We start from the raw sequence: 19,902 nt of genomic DNA, 5'->3' as shown, positions 1-19,902 counted from the left end.
TGAACAAAAATATTATCACTTCTAAGATTTTTATGTAGTCAATTGCAGACAGGTTAAGAAATTACTCCATAAAGAATTAAAATGCATAATTGCTATTGATAATCCCACTCTTTTATACTGTATAGCAATTTAAATGGAAATTTCATAACTTTGTTTTACAGTTCTTATGTTTGCTGTGAGAAAGTGGGGAATGAAACAAAGACTTGATTAAGGCATCAGTTTGGTTTTGGGGTTTGGTTAAATGGGGGCTTTTATCAGTAAAACCGATACTTGGTACCTTGCAATTAAAATTAAAAAAAGTCTATCACTTAGGATCTGTCATGCAATAACAATCATCTTCTATAATTCAGCATTTGCAAGCAACCCTAGAATAACAGATCTGTGCAAACAATTCAGATTATCTGAGAAACTTTAAAGTAAGAAGTTACTGCACAAAGCTCAGCAATTTGAGACCATTCAGACAATGGCAAACCAACGTTCACAGCTCAGCATTTACATGCTATTCTGCAATAATAAACCAGTGTGATTGTATGAGAGAGGAAAAACACTTTGACAAAGAGATGTCATATCGAAGTTCACAAGGAGTGAGTAAAAGAAATTTTCTTGCTTACAAATAATTTTTACTTACAAATAGTTTATATATATATGTATATATATTTATATAAATGTACAAATGTATGTATAATATATAATATATCATGTTTTATAGGGGTATGCTGCAATACTTGTAGTTAGTACTTGGAAGATGTGCTTTTTCTTCTTTGAATTCCTTTCCCAGAATCCTCAAGCCACATTAACCAAGGAAGGGCAAGCCAGGCTGGAATTACTGACAAGCAGTGATTAAGAATTTGCTCCTTGTTACAGCAACTTTTGAGGTGTAATTCTACTGTTTATTCAAAAGCTTTTCAGGTTGCCTTTTCTGGCTTTTAGCTAGGTGGTGCAGCTATATGCTGGAGGAAACAATTTCAACTTGTGCTGCTTATATAGGAGTATGACTGAGACAGCTGGGTTAACTGTTCAAGTCTACAGAACTGTATTACTTCCTGATCCTTTTCCTGGTTTGAAACATGACCCTCCTTTTCCCATGTTTTCTCTCCCCATTTCTGACTCACTGCATGTTTCTTCTTATGGCAGAAAGGAATTATTCCAGTGCAGAAGAGGTCAGAGCTGCTTCTGCAGCTTTGTACTGCTGAAGTCCTCTTGCACAGAGGCAATATCTAGACACCTTTCATTCACGTAGTGCTAAGCAGACTTGGGGGACCAAAGTATCCAGCTCCATGTCATCACAGTATATTGCTTTCCCTGAAAATTCTACTCTTTCTGTATGTCTCATGTCTTCCTGATGGCATTAGGGGAGGGGAGAACAGACTAGCTGGATTGACATCTCTCATGTTGCACCAAAAATAGAAAATCACCATTAAGGCTTCAAGCCACAGAACTATTGTATAACCCTGAGTTACACAGCGTTCAAATTTTTTTACCCAGGCTCATGAAAGTGACCTTTAATGATGGGCTTTGGTCAAACAAAAACATTTCGGAAGAGGAAAGTCCAATTACGTAGTGAATGTTCTCGGCTCTGACATGGAGCTGGGAATCCATTTAAGAACTAGATTTGTGATGAACTGTCATAGCCAAAAACCTAGCCAGCTTATTTTACAAATCGAACTTAGCCTGTGGAGTATTTGTCAGGGATTTAACCAGAAACTGGCTGGAAATTCATCTGGAATGCAAGCTGCCTTTGCTCAGCAAATTGCTGGCGTGTTCCTTCAGGCAATTTTTTCCTTTGCCTAGATTAGCTAAGCAAGTAACTATGCAGAGTGCTTTCTTCTGGGTTTGCAAATCTGAATGAAAATTGCTTCCTCTACAGGTGCACTGTACATATGAATATGTCAAAGCAAGATCATATTGTCAGTCTTTGGGGCTGGTTTTTGATTAAGTAAAACTCAGGTTCTTTGAAATGCAGAGGAACTCTTACTCTCAGATGGGCTTCTCAATCTGTCATCAGCAGGACTACCGGTGGTCATCTCCAGGTGGTTTCAAAAGGAGAAAAAAACTGAAATCAGGGACTCCAAAATATTTTGAATTCCCACCTTTTCATTGATGATACAAGCAAGCTAGAGGCCACCTCCTAGCCAGGCTGTACCAAGTAACTAAGGAATACACAATACATTTCCTCAGTTGTCCTGTAATTGTAAGATGATGGCCTGTTGAAAATACGGCAGAGAGCACTAAAATGGTACAAGCTATATTTATATAGCTTTGGTTTAGACATCCTTTAACAGACCAAGTCAATTCAGACAAACTGCAAATTGTCAGTGTGTGAGCATCTGGTAGTGAATTGACCCCTGTACAGCTAGAGAAGAACCCCCTTTTCTCAGGAAAAATAAAATAATTCTCTCTCTATTGCTTCTAGGAGTTGGCAAGGCAATGCAAACATCAGTAGAGCTATCTCCCCTTTTCTGAAATGTCTTCATACATTGTTGGCTTTAATTTACGCTTAGACATTAGCTTTGCCCAAAGGTATCCTCTAGAGCCTTCATTTAAGTAAGCCTTAAAGTGTGATATGCACGTATTTGGCCAATGGTTAGTAGAGGATTGACTTGCTCAGACAAAATCCATGTTCTCTTTTAACCCAAGTTGTTTGGTTAAGTTTATAATGACTACCACCCTGTTATAGACTTTCAGTGATGTAGCAACTGTGGACTCCTTTTCTTAAAGTGACCTGCCTATTTGCTTTCATTTTTGGCTCTGACTATGGGTATGAACAGTCATATCTAAGTAGCAAGACGTTCTCTGGATGTCTGATAATGCATTTTAACCAAGAATCCAGGACAGCTTCTCGAAACACAAGGGGCAAAGGACCACTGTGCCCAATAGCTGCCCTCACAAGAACATGCCACTGCATTGAACTCCCCTGGAATCTGAAAGAAAATGAAGTGCCTAAGTCTCTTAGATGCTTTTGAAGCTTGCAGCCCAGAGGCCCAATCTTCATGGCAGGGCTGTTTTCTTGCAGCTGACTAGAAAGAGCACAAAAAGTACAGAAACCCATCCATTGTCTGTTGGTAAGAACAATAGGCACTTGATGGGGTGAATTTTGTAGCTAATCTGTGGCTTTCTAAACTGGTTCTGATTTTTCCAGGGACAAGCTTTTTTTCTGCTTTGAAAAAAATAAGCAGAAAAGGGATCTTGAGAAGATTTCTTGTTGTTACACTATGTCAATTACAGAAGAGGCAGTGAAAAGCAGCAAGAACAAGGAAAGAAACAAAATCTGCCCATAATCAGCTTTCACAGGTTGTTTTGGCAAGTCTCATGAGCTAGGGAATTATCTGGGACCTTCTCACTCCACACCATGCAGGTGATTCTGAGACTGCTACAGACCTGCCTGCTGCTGCTTTTGGACTTTGGCAACACCCCATTGCTGTTTACAGGCCTGAGTGACTTGCCTGGGCCTATGTCTCGTTCTGCAACATGTAAGCTGTGAGTGTATTGTACAGCTCATTGCTCCAGCTTACTTCCCCTGAATTCCCTTCCTCATTACCGTTGGTGGCTCAGAGTAGCAGAGCTGAAGTCAGTGAGACTGTTTGAGGAAGGAACTGATCGTGTCTTTCTTTCCTGTTGAGTTTTTTCCCTTTTACAGTTATGGTAGGCCTATTAACACATTAGAGAAAGTATGTGGACTAGTTTGCTCTTACAGAGTATCTGTGCATGCTGTAATTGAGATATTTCCCAACACGCCTGTCAATCAGCTAGAATGACTGTGAAAACATGCCTGGGTCTTAGGAGGGGATTTTTGCCTATTTGGGCATCACCAATCAAATGTCCCCATTAAGGTAGACATGGAAGGGAGGAGCCAAAGCTTCTAGACAGAGTTTTGAAAGTTATGAGCAAAACAGGAAAGCAAGTAATAAAACAGTGAGCACGTATTAATGCAGACGTGCCCCAAGTTCAGGTTGGAGGACTTAACAGGTAGTCAGTATGAGCTGTGTGGAAGGACTCCTCAAAGTTCTCCATGTAGGGGCTGAAGAGTCTTTTGAATCTGGAGACATCCCTACAACTCGAGCAGAGGAAAGCATGGGGACTGGAGGGACTGAGAGCTCTTGGGAAAGATAGAAGGTTGGCCGTGGTAAAAACGAGCTAGGTGGCACATATGTGAAACAAGACAGCAGTTTACAGAAAGCTGCTCATCCTGGCCTTTGCAGAGTTCAGTCTGGAAACAAACACACCAACCAGCTTGCTGTGGAGTACACAGAGACAGAAGAGCAGCAAGGGAGGTCGATCCATCAACTAGGAAAATTATCTTACCCCGATCTTGCTCCACAGACACTTCACTACATTTCTCCAGTCTACTGCACGCTGTCTGCCGTGCCTTTCATGAACCCCCACCTCCTTCTCAGTTGTGTGAAAGGATCACATAGACAGGCAAGGTGTGGCTGAAGGGAAAGAGATGAATGAGCTGGGTTCCACATCCAGAAGAGACAAAATTCACCATCCTGTTCTTCTATGTGATGTCTTACTGTTTTACGTCTGCTCTTCATGTTTTTGTTTCCTACTGAATGTTAGCTGTTCTCCAGGTGGAGTTGCTCCCAAGCAGATCTCTCATAATGCCCACATTTCTCAGTCTGTTTGGGTGAGCTGATCTTTGACCCTGGCAACATCAAAACTCTAATTTCATGGAAGCCAGCCAGCACGTCTCAAAAATATTGTTACTCCCCATCTTGACCTGTAATCCTGTGAAGACAAGTGAGGTTACAGAGATGTGGGGAGAGAAAACCATGGTAACATAATGGAAACTTGACCGGAAATTCCACCTTCTCTTCTAGTATAGCTTGGCAACCTGTTGGGATTGTAGTACTTCTTCCAATTCTGTCTGTCTATGGATCCTAGCAATGTGAAGTTACTTCTGACTTCTAGGCTGTTTGCCCTATGTCCTGAGATATAACTAAAGAAGTTATATCTTCCTCTTTGTAGTGTTCAGTATTGCAGTTTTGTGTGGGAGCATTCATTCCTTTCTTCTGATTATTGGAAGTTTATTGGGTGCTAGGTTTAGAAAAACTCTAACAAGAAAACATGTTAAGGTAGGTGTGGCTGTCTCATCTAATACATGGGCTTTTCTGACCAGAAAAGACTATTTAGGACTAACCTTTTTAGAGTGTGAAACAGTAGAAGCTGTCTGGCTTGACTCATAGGGTTTACAGGGGAGTTAGTAAGTTTACCTGAGGACATTCTGAAACATCATGAGATTTGCTATAACTAAATATAAGGCATGTCAGTCAGTGCCACCCTGGGAAACAGAACTAATGGACGATGTGGTGTAGAGACTGCAGAGCCTGCTGAGAAGAGGCAGACAGACTTTACCGCTGACTTCTTGCAAGATGTCAAGGCAATCAGGCTTACCCAGAGTTGTAGGGCTGTGGCTGGAACTATCTGTAGAAAACTGAGGAGGAAGAAGGAATGATAAGAAGATACAAGAAATAATAGAACAATGAATGCAGATAGTCAAAGCCTGAGAGTTTCAAGGGATTCCAGAGTACTTGGGACTTTTTGTCTTGAACCTGGGAGGATTGTTACTTAAACTCAACACACATCAAAGTAGCCATAAAATAGAATTCTACTGGTCTCTTTTTCAACTGTGTTGTATTGATTTGATTAGCTAGCCCATAGTAGCGATGCTGTAATACACATGGGCCCAAATGCTTTCTGATAGTAAAACTATAGCTTGCTGAAGCTTGAGGAGGAGGAATGCTAGGGCAGTCTTCCTCCTGGAAGACTGATGGTACCCTGCAAGAGATGTGCCTTAGCACAGCTGGAGACAATTAGCCAGCTAGAGTATTCACTATATGGGATAAGCCAGTGTCAGCATTGCCTAGCTACCTCCAAGGTTAGTTACTGTTATAAACTCCCATTTGTCATAGGCATAAGAGATCTGTCCTGATTTTAACTTGCTTCAGATCTGGCCTCCCCTTATGGATGTAGAGGAAATGTGTTTTTTAACTTGACCCTACCCCCAGGTAACGCTGGTTAGTGGTTCAGGAATTTTACTAGTGTTTCAGGAATTTACCTATTCTAGCTACTTCTGAAGATTTTGCTGTGCATGTGTACTTCTTGAAACTCTGGCCTTGAATCTCTCTGCAGCTTCGTTTTCATCTATCAAGTTTGGCTACTGGTGCTTCCTTTCCCCCACTACTTTCCTTACATTTTTTTTCCCTATTTAGAATGTGAACTCTTAGGAATTTACATACTCTTGGCACTACATAAGCACTAGCACAGCACTTCACCTTCTCGTTAGCACTTCCAAATCTTAAGGGAGGAAACAGCAATGTGCAGCAATGCAAGCATGTGTGTACATATGATACCAGCTCATCAGTGAAGCCCCATATAGGAAGGCTAGCTCTGACAATGATCCCATAAAAGATATCACCATGATGGCTTGCAGGTAGCACTGCCACCACCAATGAAAAAAGATTTGTTTGTGCCTCATATTTCCCGAGCCCGACCACTGAGCTGTAGGAACAAATCACACAAAATGCAGCTTCACTAGGTGAAGATAACACCTAGCTCTGAAAGACTTATTTCCTATTATCTTTCAGCCCGGACTTGAACTAAGGGAAATAGCTTGAACTAGAAAGAAAAATCGACTAAGTAACACATGACATTTGTTTTGAGTGAGCTACCAGAGGGTTGGGAGGCTCCAATGTTAGCAGCTGCATGAAAGTTACAATATTTAAAGGCAGCACCCACAGAACATCCATCTGCCTATAGAAACTGGTTTTGCTGCTACAAGCACATTCTTGCTCAGATCATTATCTCCTTAACAGTGATTCCTTGTGCTTAAGAGGATATACTTAATCTGTTTTGAAGGTGAACAAGACAACCTGAAGACTTCATTTATATACAGGGAACTTCAAATAATATATCACATTTATTTTAAACTGGAACACCAATAGGTTTTACATATACTGCCCTACACCAGAATCACTCTACCCACCCCTTCTGGAGTTAGAAGATGCAATATTACAGATGTGGAAGATAAAATGAAATCCTTCTGTACTAAAGAAATATATTCTAGGACGGATGTTATTCGGGCCTAGCCGTACTTTTGGGCCTTTCTTTCAGGCTTCTCCAGATCAAGTTATTTGAGTGACAGTGTCCAGGCTGTCTCTTCTTTCTGGGTGCAACCATAAACTTCATATCATGTTTCAAATGGGTCTTCAACCTATAGTTGCAGCCATCGTTGTTCTTCCAGCTTCACTGTGCCTGGCCACTTCCACAGAACTTGTTTAGGGAATTGTGATTTTCTGATGATATAAGGACCCAGAACAACTTCAAAATATTACTTATGCATCTGAAGGACAGGAGTCACAGAAAAAGGCCAAAACAATAAAAGGCCTGCATGCAAATTACTCTAGTTAGTGCTTAGCATCTTCTGTTGGACTTAAGCAGGCCCCAGTTACCCAAGCATCTCTGCTTTTGGGGAAGCAAAATTTCAGCCCTTGCCTCTCCTGTTCTGTTCCTCAGGACAGATCTTCTAAAGTTCTGCTAACATATGCATATCCTATGGCACTGTCTCACTGGACATATGTTGGGCTTCATCAGAGGCCTTTGATCTCTGTTTTGTCATTTTCCCACCGGTTATCTGAAAACTTTTACTCTCATTCATGCGGGTATCTGAAACTACTGTTGTCAGACTTAAATCTTCTTAGCACTTTGCAAGCAATGCAGTAGCCATCAAACAGGCAAGAGTGTCAGTAAATAATCACTGATAACACCCACATCCTTCACATGGAAGCTGTAGCAGGGTTTATTATTATCTCTTGCATTACATTTGAGACATTACCTGGAGGCTAGTGCTGAAATCAGGCTTCCAAGCTGCCAGGAAATTTACAAATGCTTACCAAGTCACCCTCCCTGCCCTGAAGACTTTCTGTTCTAAAAAGACATTATTTTCATTTTATAGACAGAAAGGTGAGTTAGATTTTTGCAGCAGGTTGTCACTGACTTGCCTGATGTCTTGCAGAGCGTCTGTGGGAGAATCAGAAATGTTTTCTGGGAATATTCTGAATCTCAGCCCTGTGCCTTTCTTATCCAACCTCCTTTATTAGCCAGAAAGAGATGAGCTAGTGAGTGACTTAAGTTTTTAAGTGATCCTAGTCAGTAGGGGCATTTATGGTCATGAAAAATACCCTAAATCACAGATAGAATGGATATACAAAATCCTGTTCAAAAAGCGTATTAGAAGTTGGTATCTCATTTCAGTTCCCATAAGAACGAGTATTCTACTAAGTGTCATGTTTTCAACAGAGATTAGATTGGGTTTTGCTCTGTTTCTTTTTTATTTTTTTATACCCTACTGAGGGGGAAAACTCTCATGGAAAATCATACAGTTTATTTCATCTGTGTGAGAAAAGGCAGGATGTTTTGCTGGTTAATTCATCATGTGTGAAAAATAAAATGTTGCCAAAACCTACATTGAATATACTTCCTTAAGAAAAGCAGGTTAAATTACTTTAAGCCTCAAGGGGTTTTAGTCACTGCAGAAAAGTCAGTCAATAGTTTCTACTATACCAGCAGACTGTGATGCCCATACTTGCCCAGAACGTTGCTTCTCTATTATACTGCATTCTATGTATAATTTAACATGCCAGTGTCTGATTACAAAATGTTTGTTTCTTTCTTTTTTTTTCTATAAAGGGAGATTTTGGGAAAAGCCATACAAAATCCTATTAGGTAGTATTTCATATTTCTGTTCACATATATCAAAACTTGAACTAGAATTGCTTAAATCTTCTAAAATATCTGTGTATGAAGGGAGCAGATAATGATGAACGGGAAAACTGCAGAGGACTGATAACTTCTGAAGTGATTCTCATATTTATGTTGCAGGGACAGGAAATACCAGATGGTACTTATAACAAGAAATTAGACATCTGAAGGTGGCAAATGTTTGTCACTCAAATTGTTTAAAATTTTTATCAGTTCTCTTGATGTCTGTTTTACAGATAAGGCATCCCATCCTGCAGACTTAATGCATGTGGTGCATTCAGTAAATGTACTTACTACTTAGAATAGAAGAATTGTGCCTGCGTCTGCAGACATTTGTATGAGTCATCCCCCGGGTTTTAGTGCAGATTTTCATGAAGCACCTGCATGAGAAGGAATTGGTAGAATGAGCCTTTAATTCCTGAATGCATTTTAAAACTTCTTTATGATTTTCCAGCATGAAAGAGGCTCTATGAAGACAGAAATACAAATAAGGCATCAGCAGTGAAATGTGGCAGTTGCAAGTTTTATTATTTGAGTGCTGACAGGTCATTTCCCCTTTGCCTCTTGCACAGAGTGTAATATTATCACCAGTCAGCACCAACCATTTGGCTTGTCAGCAGAAGGGCAGGGAAATCAAACACCAGGCAGGGAAAGCTTCTTTGTTTCTTTCCCAGGGAAATCCATGACAGGAAACAAAGGAAGAAATTATAAATGATGATCAAATAAGATAGAATCATCTGCTCAGGAATTTCATTCTCTCTTCATTGGGCCATGAGAACAAAAGGCTCTATGTTTAGCTTTTCTGATCTCAAGAGAGGCAGGTCAACTTATGAACTGAGTGCCAGGCCTTTAACAGTGACTAAAAGCAAATTTAGAGAGTGGTTATGTTTTTTTTTTTGGGGGGGGGGGGGTGCAAATAGCACAGGTTTGGGTTGGACTACAACTCCACAAGGTATGAAGCACTCTTAAAAAATCCACCATTGCAGATAAAAGTTTCACTAAAAATTAACCATTTTTCTTTGTGTGTGTAAGTCTGATACAAGAAACAGGGTACAGCACTTCATATACACAAACATGTCAGTGGACTTCAGTAAAGCCCTTAATTAAAAGAGTGGTTGGGAAATTACTGCATTGCTAAGACTACAAAGTGCTCAGTAATGTCCCACAGCTGTGTGAAGAAACCTTTGTGCTGCTGCCAAGTAGTTTGCGGGGACATTAAAACAAGCTGTGAATTCTCAGCAAAAGTTAGGCTAAGCTCCTTCACTTAGAAAGAACAATAATGTTTCTGCACTTCTGATGTGGGCAATCCTGCCCTATTCCCCTGCCAGTAAGAATGAATGGCTTCTAATCTTTCTCAGTTTCCAGCTTTTATGGAAATGCAGATCTGTTTGACCCTGGTACATATTAGCCCTGAGTCAGGGCTCCAGTCCTGCTTCCTAGGAGCATGGTGCATCTCGGTCATTTCTCTCATCTCCCTTTCAAATACACTTACATGCTTGAGACTTCTATAGACAGATGCTAACAACTGGTGTGGACTCCGAGGAGGGTGGTAAGTGATCAGGTGCAAGGGACTATCCGATGGATGTAATTTTAACTTTTTATCCAAAGTGTAAAACTAGTGGAGACAGAAACTTGTGATGTGCAGAAGACTGTTTTGAAATATAGTGGAGTTAGATCTTTTTAATGGCAAATAAACCTGTGATTTCCAGCCAGGCCAGTAGAGAAGGGAAAGGTGCCACACATTGACAAGTATGGAATGAAGAGAATTGTTTTTGGAGACAGTTCAAGAGTTCTGCTAGTTAATCTAAAATAGAAACATCAAGCAAAGCAGGTAAGTGTTATCTTCTAGACGCTAACTGTTTGCCACCGTGTTGCTTTGTTACTTTAGGTGAGTCAAAAGTTTTCTGTTTCTCACTGTACCTACCCACTAAGTGGACGTGTACATAAATCAAGCTTAATTACCATGTAGGCACGCTGTGTAGTTTGACTAATGACTATGTGAAGAGCACACTGCTATCCAGGATGGAAGAATTTTAGATATGCAAAGCCAAAGGTTTTTTTTAACAAACGGGAATCTGAGCATCCTCATGGCTAAGGCTTGTGTTTTTTCCCTTTGAAAATGTTTTTAATAGTCATGTGGAAATCTTTAGAGTCAGCCATTCTCTGAAATAATGAAGAAGGAAATTTAGCAATTAAGGGATAAAATTTTCTGGTGAAGTAACCCAACTTAAATCAGGACAGAATTTGGTCCACAAGTTTTCTTCTCTGTTAATTTCTGAAATCCCAGGACAGTTGGCAGTGAACAGTGATTCTGCCAGTTCCAGTTCCACAGCACAGAAATGGTGCTGCTCATGCACTGAAATTGGTAATGGAGTGTGAATCACAGCAGTCATGTCAACAGCATTGTCAATCACAGAGCATCGGTCCCAGGAAAGGCAGGCGGTGTTTCCTCAGGGTTCCTGCTGCATGGCGTTAAAAAACCAGACCTCTGCAGAGCAGAACTGTTTAAGCAAACTATCTTTTGATTACCTACCTCTGTCCTATTTTGGCACTCTACTGCCTTTTTTGGACCTGCCACTCCTTGCTGACACACTACTAGGTCACCTCCGTTTCCGTGATTTGCTGCCTCTTTCCCAGGCCACCCACTAGGTCTTTTTGGTCAAGTGGGGCTTCAGACAGCCTAAGGAGGTCTCCTCTGCAAACAGTAGCTCTTCTTCAGGACAGATAGAAATCTACTAGAATTGCTGAAATGTTTAAATTGCTTTTAAGGGTCATTAATGCGAGACCTATGCACAGTCACATCCTTTCATGGAACAATATATACATCTGTTTGTGAGTCAGAATGAATTTTCTTGGCAGCCAACAATATTCAGGAGGTGAATTTGCCAGATTGTCAAGTGATTCAGTGTCCTTCCCTCTCTGGGGCGTTTTAACCTCTGGAGCCATGAGGCTCTTGAATAAAGTATCTGGGTCAGGCAACTTTTTTATTAAACAGGAAAACAGCCTTTCCTCCAGCCAGTTCTCAGAGCACTTCCTGCTCCATTTTCTGGCACCAGTCACAGAAATAATGGGTAAAACTGGCTACACTCTGCTTGCATGGGTTTCTGCTGTCTGTGGCATGAGTACAGCTGGGAAAAAAGCATCAAAATGCAAGCGCATTTTTGGAAACACTCTCCCAACTCATCAAACACCTTTACCTTCAATCTTGTTCCTATCAAGTCTTTGCATGATTTCCATAGAAAACAGCAGGAGTTACTCTCACCTTATAATATGACTGCTCGCGTCCTCTCAGCAGCTGCTACTAAATGCTTGCCCTGGAAATGAGTAGCATAGTGAATGTGTGGTTTTAGGAAAAAATGGTTCCAGGTTTCCTTTCACATTGCTTTTCAACAGGATGATCTTACTTTCCTTCACTGTAATTGTTGCTGATTAAAGGCTTCCTTTGTAGGATGGCTTGTCTCCTCTTTCCCTGAATAGTGGTGTTTTAGCCTTCAAGGAACTGGCTTGTTGCAGATGGGAAGACACAGACATATTACAACTACGTTCTTCTGTCTGCGACTTCATGAACGTAGAGGCAACAGTATATCGTATTTTGCTGAACACCTGGTAACATGCCAGCTATATTTGGAGCTGGAAGCCAAATTATGTGCTCCCAATTTGTTCAGTGGATAGAAACCAACAGAAGAGCAGGTCTGCTCCCATCTCCTACTCTGCTGGGAAGAAAGTTGGTGGTGCAGAGACTGTGATCCAGATCTATTGCTGAGAATTGTGAATGGAATTTTTAGGGAATAAGTCTCAACCACACCAACATTCATTGTGCGTTAGTGTGTGTGAAATTAAGATTTGTGCCTGAATTTTACAGGGGAGGAATATCTCTAATGAGAAAAGCAAGGGATGGTATCTTTTCTTCTGTGCAATGTGAGAAACTCTGGTTGGAGGGTAGCCCCTTTCTACATGGCTGTCAATATAGAGGTGAATGTGTGCGCCCCTGCTGATTCACATGCCATGTGATACTGCATTCCAGTTTCATTACTGGCAGTGGGTTGGGTAAGGGACTCTAGACAAACAGCAATGTTTGTGCTCAACTGATCAGCCACTTATAATTTTATTTACGTAATTAATTTATCCTTACACCTGGTCTCAGGCCTTGTATTAGTTTGCGGTGACAGTTAGGATGTTCCTGTAGAGCTGACGAAAGGTTATGGGCTGCTGAAACATAAATTGCATTCAGAAGCCGCTGTATTGTGATAAGTATGTTTTCATAGCATATCAGCCTATGAGAAAGAATGCCTACCTATTTGTCTATTCATCTGTGGGTCATTCTCTTAAATGTAGTGAGTCACTGAAATTCTTTAATGTGTAATGAAACAGAGAAAGGGTATTTTTCAGTTCTTTTTTTCTTTTCCTAAGGCAGCAAGTGCTGCTCTCATTGGAAGCCAGTTGGGGGGGTGCGTATACAAAGAATACGTTCACCATGTTCATTCATTTTACATTTCTGGTGCTTTACTGTATTGGAGGATTCCTGTATTGGCGGAGATTAGCGCGGAGAGATTAGGTTAGTTTAGCTAAATGTTAAACCTGTTTAGTGCAGCTGCTGCCACTTCAAGTGTAAATAGATTCAGTCACTTTAAATCTGGTTTATATGAAGTTAGCTTATACCTATAAGTGAGAATGTAACTTTATAATTAGGGAAAATAGGGGGGCACAGATCCTACTCATATACACATAGTGGACACTGAACATTGCCCTCCTCAGCTTCCTGCTTGAAACTACTCTTTCGTGACTTGTTGCCTGGTAAGTGAAAAAGCAGAGCAGGTGTGCACTCTCTAAATAGTTTTGTAGGAAGGACCTTGTAAACAAAAAGCTACAAGATAGAGTATCCTCATTCCTTTCCCAATGCATTAAGCAACACTGTGCTTTCTGTTCTGCTTGTTTTCCTGCTCTCTCATGTGTCAGTGGGGTTTTCCTTTTCTTCAGGCTAAGACAAGAATAAGGAGCTAATAAAAAATCATCTTTCAATCAAACTGGGAAATTCACAGATACCTAGTTGTAAGGGAGGCACCTACGCAAGTTGCCCAGATAACGAGTGTTCTTGTCCGTTACAGAGTCAGTTGACTAAAGACAACCATGTATTTCAAATGCATCCTGCCTTTTGACCTGGCTGGCAGATGAAAGTTAGGTAGTCAGCACAGTTTCCCATCTTTTCTCTAACACTGAAAACCCACATAAACTGCTTTGCTGTAGAAACCACTTCTATGCATTGGAGAGAACCTTAATTCATGAGTCATGAAGCTAAGTTTTACTATCAGCTCTGCCACTGACTCACCTTTTGGTTGTAAGCCACTTCATTACTGTCAAATTATTTGAAATGTCCAGTCCACCAGTTTAAGGTTTGTCTATCCTTAAGAGTCTTGCAATGTTTTGTAAAGACAGTAATTATTTTCAGCATCCATCAAATTTATTTAAATTGCTTCCCTGAATCGTCATCGTATAATACCATCTTTTAATATGTGTAACTGCAAATTCTGTAAATAATCAGAAATGTTAGCAATAACTGCCTCTTTTTTGTCAGGCTTAACAAGTGCCAGTCTGTTGAGCTGAAGACCCCTTCCCCAAAAGAACTGTGTTAACATGCTGTGTTGTTTGCAGTCTTTCATCTGTGAACTAGGAAGATGAAGGTCTTGTACATCTGAAGGCTGGAGGGAGGCTTCTTTCCTTTGAACACAGTTGGTGAGCCTGCTAACACTATATGGGGGAGGAGTGTTTACTCAAGCAAAAAGCTAAAAATACAGAGAGAAGACCAGAGGATCCTAGGAAATAAACAGTAGAAAAGAAGGATATGTGTAGGTGAGTTTGTACAGATTTTGTAGGGTTTTGTAGGTTTTTTTCTTCTCAATAGGCACCAAAAGAGTGGGTGGTGAACTGCTCTTTGAAGAGATGTGAAGAACCGTTGAGGTCACAAAGATTACAACAGAAAGATGTATGTGCTCCCTTGACATGTACATGGTAGAAGCTATTTATGCAGGAAATGTCACTTGGCAGAATCCGTGGAAGAGACTCTACAAGGATCAGAGATACAGAGATTATAAAGGAACAGATAACCTTGCCTTATGAAAGCTGAAGCAAAAGATTGGCTCATGTGAATCTAGTAATATAATTTTGAGGGATGAAGCAATTGCTGTCTATAAATATACATGGCAGTTCCCTCCACAATAAGAAACGATAAAATCAAAGGGGTATCAACTGGTTGTGAATATGTTTGGGCTGGAAATTGGAAGGAGTTCTCGGACTATCACAGCTATTGGGTCTGGAGCAGCTTTCCCAAATGAAGAAATGACACAAAAAGCCTATCACTATTTCTCTATGAAAGCTGGTCATTTTAGAAACTAGATTTGTGAAGTGGCTTCCTTCAACAGTGAGGTACAAACTCTGAGGCTCAGCATGGCCCTTAATCTGATGTTTGTAATATTTGTTCTCCAGGAAATTAAGGCATTACTTTTCCAATGATCCTTATATTGAAATTCTGATATGTTTGCTTTTGAGCATCTGTGTTTGGATAATTTAATCTTTGTTTTCCTCTCTGTCACTGGACTTCTTCAAGGAAACCAAAATATTTTGTAGTAAGAAAAATAGTGCTATTAGGCACAGGCTGAAGACAAAATGGAAATACCCCATGCAGCGTAATCTGTTTTTAGTTTATCACATCATTGAACTATGACTAGTTAAAGAAGACATTGAAAATAAAATGCTTTGCCTCAGAAATACCAAAATGTGTTATAAAAGTGTTACTAAAAAAAAATGACTAAATCAGAGTAGAACTAATAACATGGAAAATCTCAGAAATCGTTCTTCATGCAATAGCTGAGATGATTTCAGAATATTACAGGAATGCACCTGAAATAACATTTTTTTGCTTTGGGTTACACCATTAATATTGTAAAGTTTTGATTCTCAGCTACTGTATTTACCCAAAAGGAAGATGAGCTGCTTTTTAAGTTAAACTTCTTAGAAAATTGAAGGTTATCTTAAATTCCAGCATCTTCCTTTAATATTGTAATTTGAGTCTGTTTTTTAAAAACAGAGCAACTATTCAAAAGCTTTCTTCTTTATTTCGATTACATTGCGTGTGGGCAGAAATGACGACCACAAAACTATCTTACCATTGTGCCTCTGCCTTTCTTTCAAAGTTTCTTTCTCTGTCCCTTCAGTCCTTAGCCTCTCCTGTGGCAACCAGTGTTGTTATCTGCCAATAGCATTGGACAATTCTTTGATACCTCTTGAATGCCTAAACTAGCTGAATAGCTGAGGAGGCCAGGAGCGTGAGTTATAGATCAAAGCCCTGTTGGGCTAATTACTGTACAAATACACGACAAAGAGAGGGCCTAATACCCTCCCCCCAGAAAGTACAGGCTAAATAAAGTTACATTTCTAAGTGTCTGTGTCTAAATTATTAGCTGGTACTAGATTTGTATTGAATCTTTGCTCTGTGCATAATAATTACAATGAGTATTGTGTTACTGAGCCCATGAAGAGGATCTTTCTGCCTGTCTTTCTTTTCTTCTTTAGATAGTATATCCTGCATTGTCCACAGCAGTGAGTCACCACTTTGCTTTCTCTCCTAGTTGTATTTAACTGGGATTGGATGACCCAAAATGAATGATAGCTGGTGTTAGTTAGCATTGTTCCATCAGCCTTAGTATAGATAGGCCAATATATGAAATTGAGAATATGGCCCAAATGCCAAGGTGGCACGTTTATTACAGCTGAGCTGTAATAATGTAATGGATAATACAAGTACAGTATATCTATAGACATTGAAATTTGTCTCTATCCTAGTGCTAAAAACATCTTAATTCATTTTCTTCATTACTGACAGTATATATTATATTGCATCGTGATACAGTCTTTTTTATGTCTAAAGATGATTTACAGTGGTAATCATTGGGATTGCAGGGCAGAGAAAGAGAGATAAGAGCAAGCAAGTTGGAACACAATTGGAAGCAGAATGGCTGATGGGGATGAATATTTAAGGAAGTGCTTTTAGACAGCAGTGAAAAGAGTGCTAGAGAGAGATGGTGTTACAGAGTTAGTAGGAGATGTATTCATCAACAGAAGTTATTTAAGATAGGCTGGAGCAGCTTTGCATTAGGTCCTAAAATTCATCAGGCTCTGGCCAATTCTAAGGAGACCTCAACTTTTATCTCTTTGATTCCTGTCAATGAGATATGCACAGGGTAAGGTTCTCACTTGACTTAGCAGAAAGCATACATGCAGGAGCCCTCAGGACTGGCTTCAAAGCACATACCAGAAATCTAAGGTAAATTTAATAGGGATAATATAGAAGTCTCTATTTGTCCTGGGCTCCAGTTACAATTTCTGCTAGCTGCCTTAAGACTAGATTTTGTCTACAAAAAAACGAGTTTCCTTTTGCTCTCAGCACTCCTAGCAAAACCAGTAAATGGGTGGGTGTCATGATCTACTCTTTCTGGTTCCCTTTCTACTTACCCACCCAAAGCCACCACTTAAGTCCTGCTTATTCAGGTGTATTCAGATCACAACTTGCAGTGGTTTTTCTGAAGAATTCTATTTGCACCTTTCCTGCAAAGCCACACACTTCAGCAACAGTTTTTCTCTCAAAAAAACGTATCTAGCAAGTTCAGTTAGTACTTGTGCAACACATAAGACTTTTCCTAGCATAAACACAGGAGAGTATATGCATAGGTAGCAGATAAGTTTGTTTCAGACTGACTGGGAATGTCTTGGTGAATCACAACTTGTAACCATCCTAGCACTATAGACTTTAGCAGTGCTCCAGCTAGAGCTATGTGCAGTGAGAAGCTGGTGGTGTGTACATGTGCCAAAAGCATTTAGCATTCTCTATTTTAGGTTACAGGAAATTTTTGTGCATATTTCTTAGACGTAGTTTGTTCATCTTTGAGGATCAGCTAGGCAGCTGTCTTTTAAGAGTGGAGTTTCTGGGGAAACCTCGCATCTAAACACAAGTTTTCACCTGTATTCACAGCAATACTTTAAGCTAGGCTGGCATGGGCATATGTATGAAGGGGCCTAAGCTCACCCAAAGCAGTCAAATATGTTTGTTTGTCTGGGATCAAAAATAATTAGGAAACCTTTTTCTTGTGTCTCTGATCCCGTCATGAGAGTGGAACAGGCCTGTTCCAGCAGCGTCGGGGAACAGCACAGTGACTGCTCCCCAGGGAAGGCAAGCAGGAGCCACAGCATGGCGGGCAGGGCTGTGCCCTCGCTGTCGGGGTGCTGACCCCTAGCGCAGAGAGCAGGGCAGGCCCAGGGCAGTAACCAGCCTCAGCCAAGGGTCCAGCAGGCCAGGCGAGCCTGCGGTGGTGAGGTGGTCAAACGAAGAAGTCAGCAGGGCAGAGAGGTACAAGATCAGGTGCAGGCATACCTTCAGCGTAGCTCGCGTGGGGCCAGTGCCAAGACCCTCTGCTTAAACGCGGCTCCTGAGCAAAGACAGGGCAGGACCCAGCTTCTCACAGCTCTTTCTTACAACAGCCTGAAGAACTGCACAGGTTACAGCTGCGCTGTAAGAGCCCCCACCTTGAGCAGAGGCAGCTGAGTCCCAGAGCAGGGGAGGTGCACTCAGGGCCCTGGCATACGAACGAACCAATGTGCTCACAGTCCCTTGTTTCGCAAGCATTTAGGATTGGGCCTATGAAGTGGGCTGGCATGGACTTGTATCTGTTTGCTCAGACTTGCATGTTGTTATTATGCAAAGAAATCCAAGGTGCTTGTTTATTCATGGATAATGTTCATCTCAGTAGGACTATGGCTTTGGCTGTAATTTCAGCAAGCTACGTAGCTGTGAGTGTTTGGTTTTTTTGGTACAGCCCCTTTGTCAAATTAAGACAATGCAAATGCCAAAACCTTTAGAAGCAGTGAAATCAGTGATTTGCCTATTCCTGATGTGTAAGGATGACAGTAATTAATCATATCTAGTATTTACATAGCATTGTTCAGGCAAATTTACAAAGAAAGGTATCATTATTATTTACATAATCCAGAGGAGGAAAACAGGTCTCATAGAGGTCAAATGAGAGGTGAGCCAACACATTTGAGGTCAGTCTTCGAAGAATAAATATATTTGGCACATGAAAGAAGACTGATTTTTTTTTCCCCCAGAGATACTGAACATCCACAGCTTGATTTGAAATTATTGGGAACTCAAGCATTTCTGAAAATCGGTCTGTGTGAGTGGCCACTTGTACTTTTAAATAGACACACAACTTCGGGCACTCTAGTTTGAGCTAAGTGACTTGCCTACAAAGAAGTCACACCCAGCTCTTATGGAGGAATAGAAACTCAGAGCCACAGTTGAATCTTCTCTGCATCCAGTTTTATTATAAAGCAAGTTACCCGGGAGTGATAGGGTGAGAGCAATGGCTTTCCTCCAGCTATTTTATTTCAATCTGCTTGTTTTCCACTAGATGCCTTGCTGATGTCTTGTCTGATTTTAGTTCTAGGCTTATTCATAGCTTAAAAAAAAAAAATGGCTGTGGGGTCTGCAGAGTACAGCTTTGCTGAGGCAAAGCTTCCTCACCCTGAGACAGGCCGTTTTCATTTGGCTCTTCACTTGCTGGTGAGGAACGCACTCCACATCTGGGGCTGAGACTCTGTGCTAAAGTCCCAGGAAGAAACCTACACACTTGGCTTCCAAAGGACTGGGTGAAGTTCATTGCACCAATTCCCATCACTCAAGAACACCCAGCTGTAATCAGCATCACCACCAAACCTCCAACTCACTTCTAGGTGAGTCAAAATCCCAGAACATTTATTTCTTCCAAAAGGAAGCAATAAATTTGCTTCATACATTACCAGCTGGGCCCAGGGTCTATAATCTTTTGGGAACAGCCTCCAGATGGATATTAGCTTGGAACTGGAGTGTTTCCAAAGATCTGAGGAGCCCCACTGAGCCCTCCACCAAGGAACGTTGCTAGCTACCCATTTCTATTGCAAGTAGTGAACCACTAGTTCCTAAGTTCTCAACTGGCCAAATAATTTTCGACTAAATCTGATGTTCAGTGTGGCTTTTACTCAAAAAGCACAGTTGAACACAGTAGCTCTATAGCTCTGTAGTTATAGCTAGCTGCTCTTACTATAGGATCTTAT

The 19,902-nt window shown here is 40.8% G+C and overlaps 1 protein-coding gene and 1 long non-coding RNA gene across 19 annotated transcripts in view; one reads left to right on the top strand and one right to left on the bottom strand.

Annotated features, from left to right (window-relative positions):
- CAMK2G (calcium/calmodulin dependent protein kinase II gamma) overlaps positions 1-19,902 on the top strand; it is a 278,435-nt gene that overhangs the window by 112,395 nt on the left and 146,138 nt on the right. The window lies entirely within an intron of this gene.
- On the bottom strand, positions 727-18,357 carry LOC104141761 (uncharacterized). The gene is made up of 4 exons (XR_693604.2): positions 18,182-18,357; positions 9,055-9,140; positions 5,395-5,434; positions 727-4,728 (listed from the first exon to the last, which is right to left on the bottom strand). It is a non-coding gene; the product is annotated as an uncharacterized lncRNA (long non-coding RNA).

Source organism: Struthio camelus, chromosome 7 (genome assembly GCF_040807025.1).
Source record: "Struthio camelus isolate bStrCam1 chromosome 7, bStrCam1.hap1, whole genome shotgun sequence".
Lineage (NCBI taxonomy): Eukaryota > Metazoa > Chordata > Aves > Struthioniformes > Struthionidae > Struthio > Struthio camelus.
This window is presented reverse-complemented; position numbering and strand designations above follow the sequence as displayed.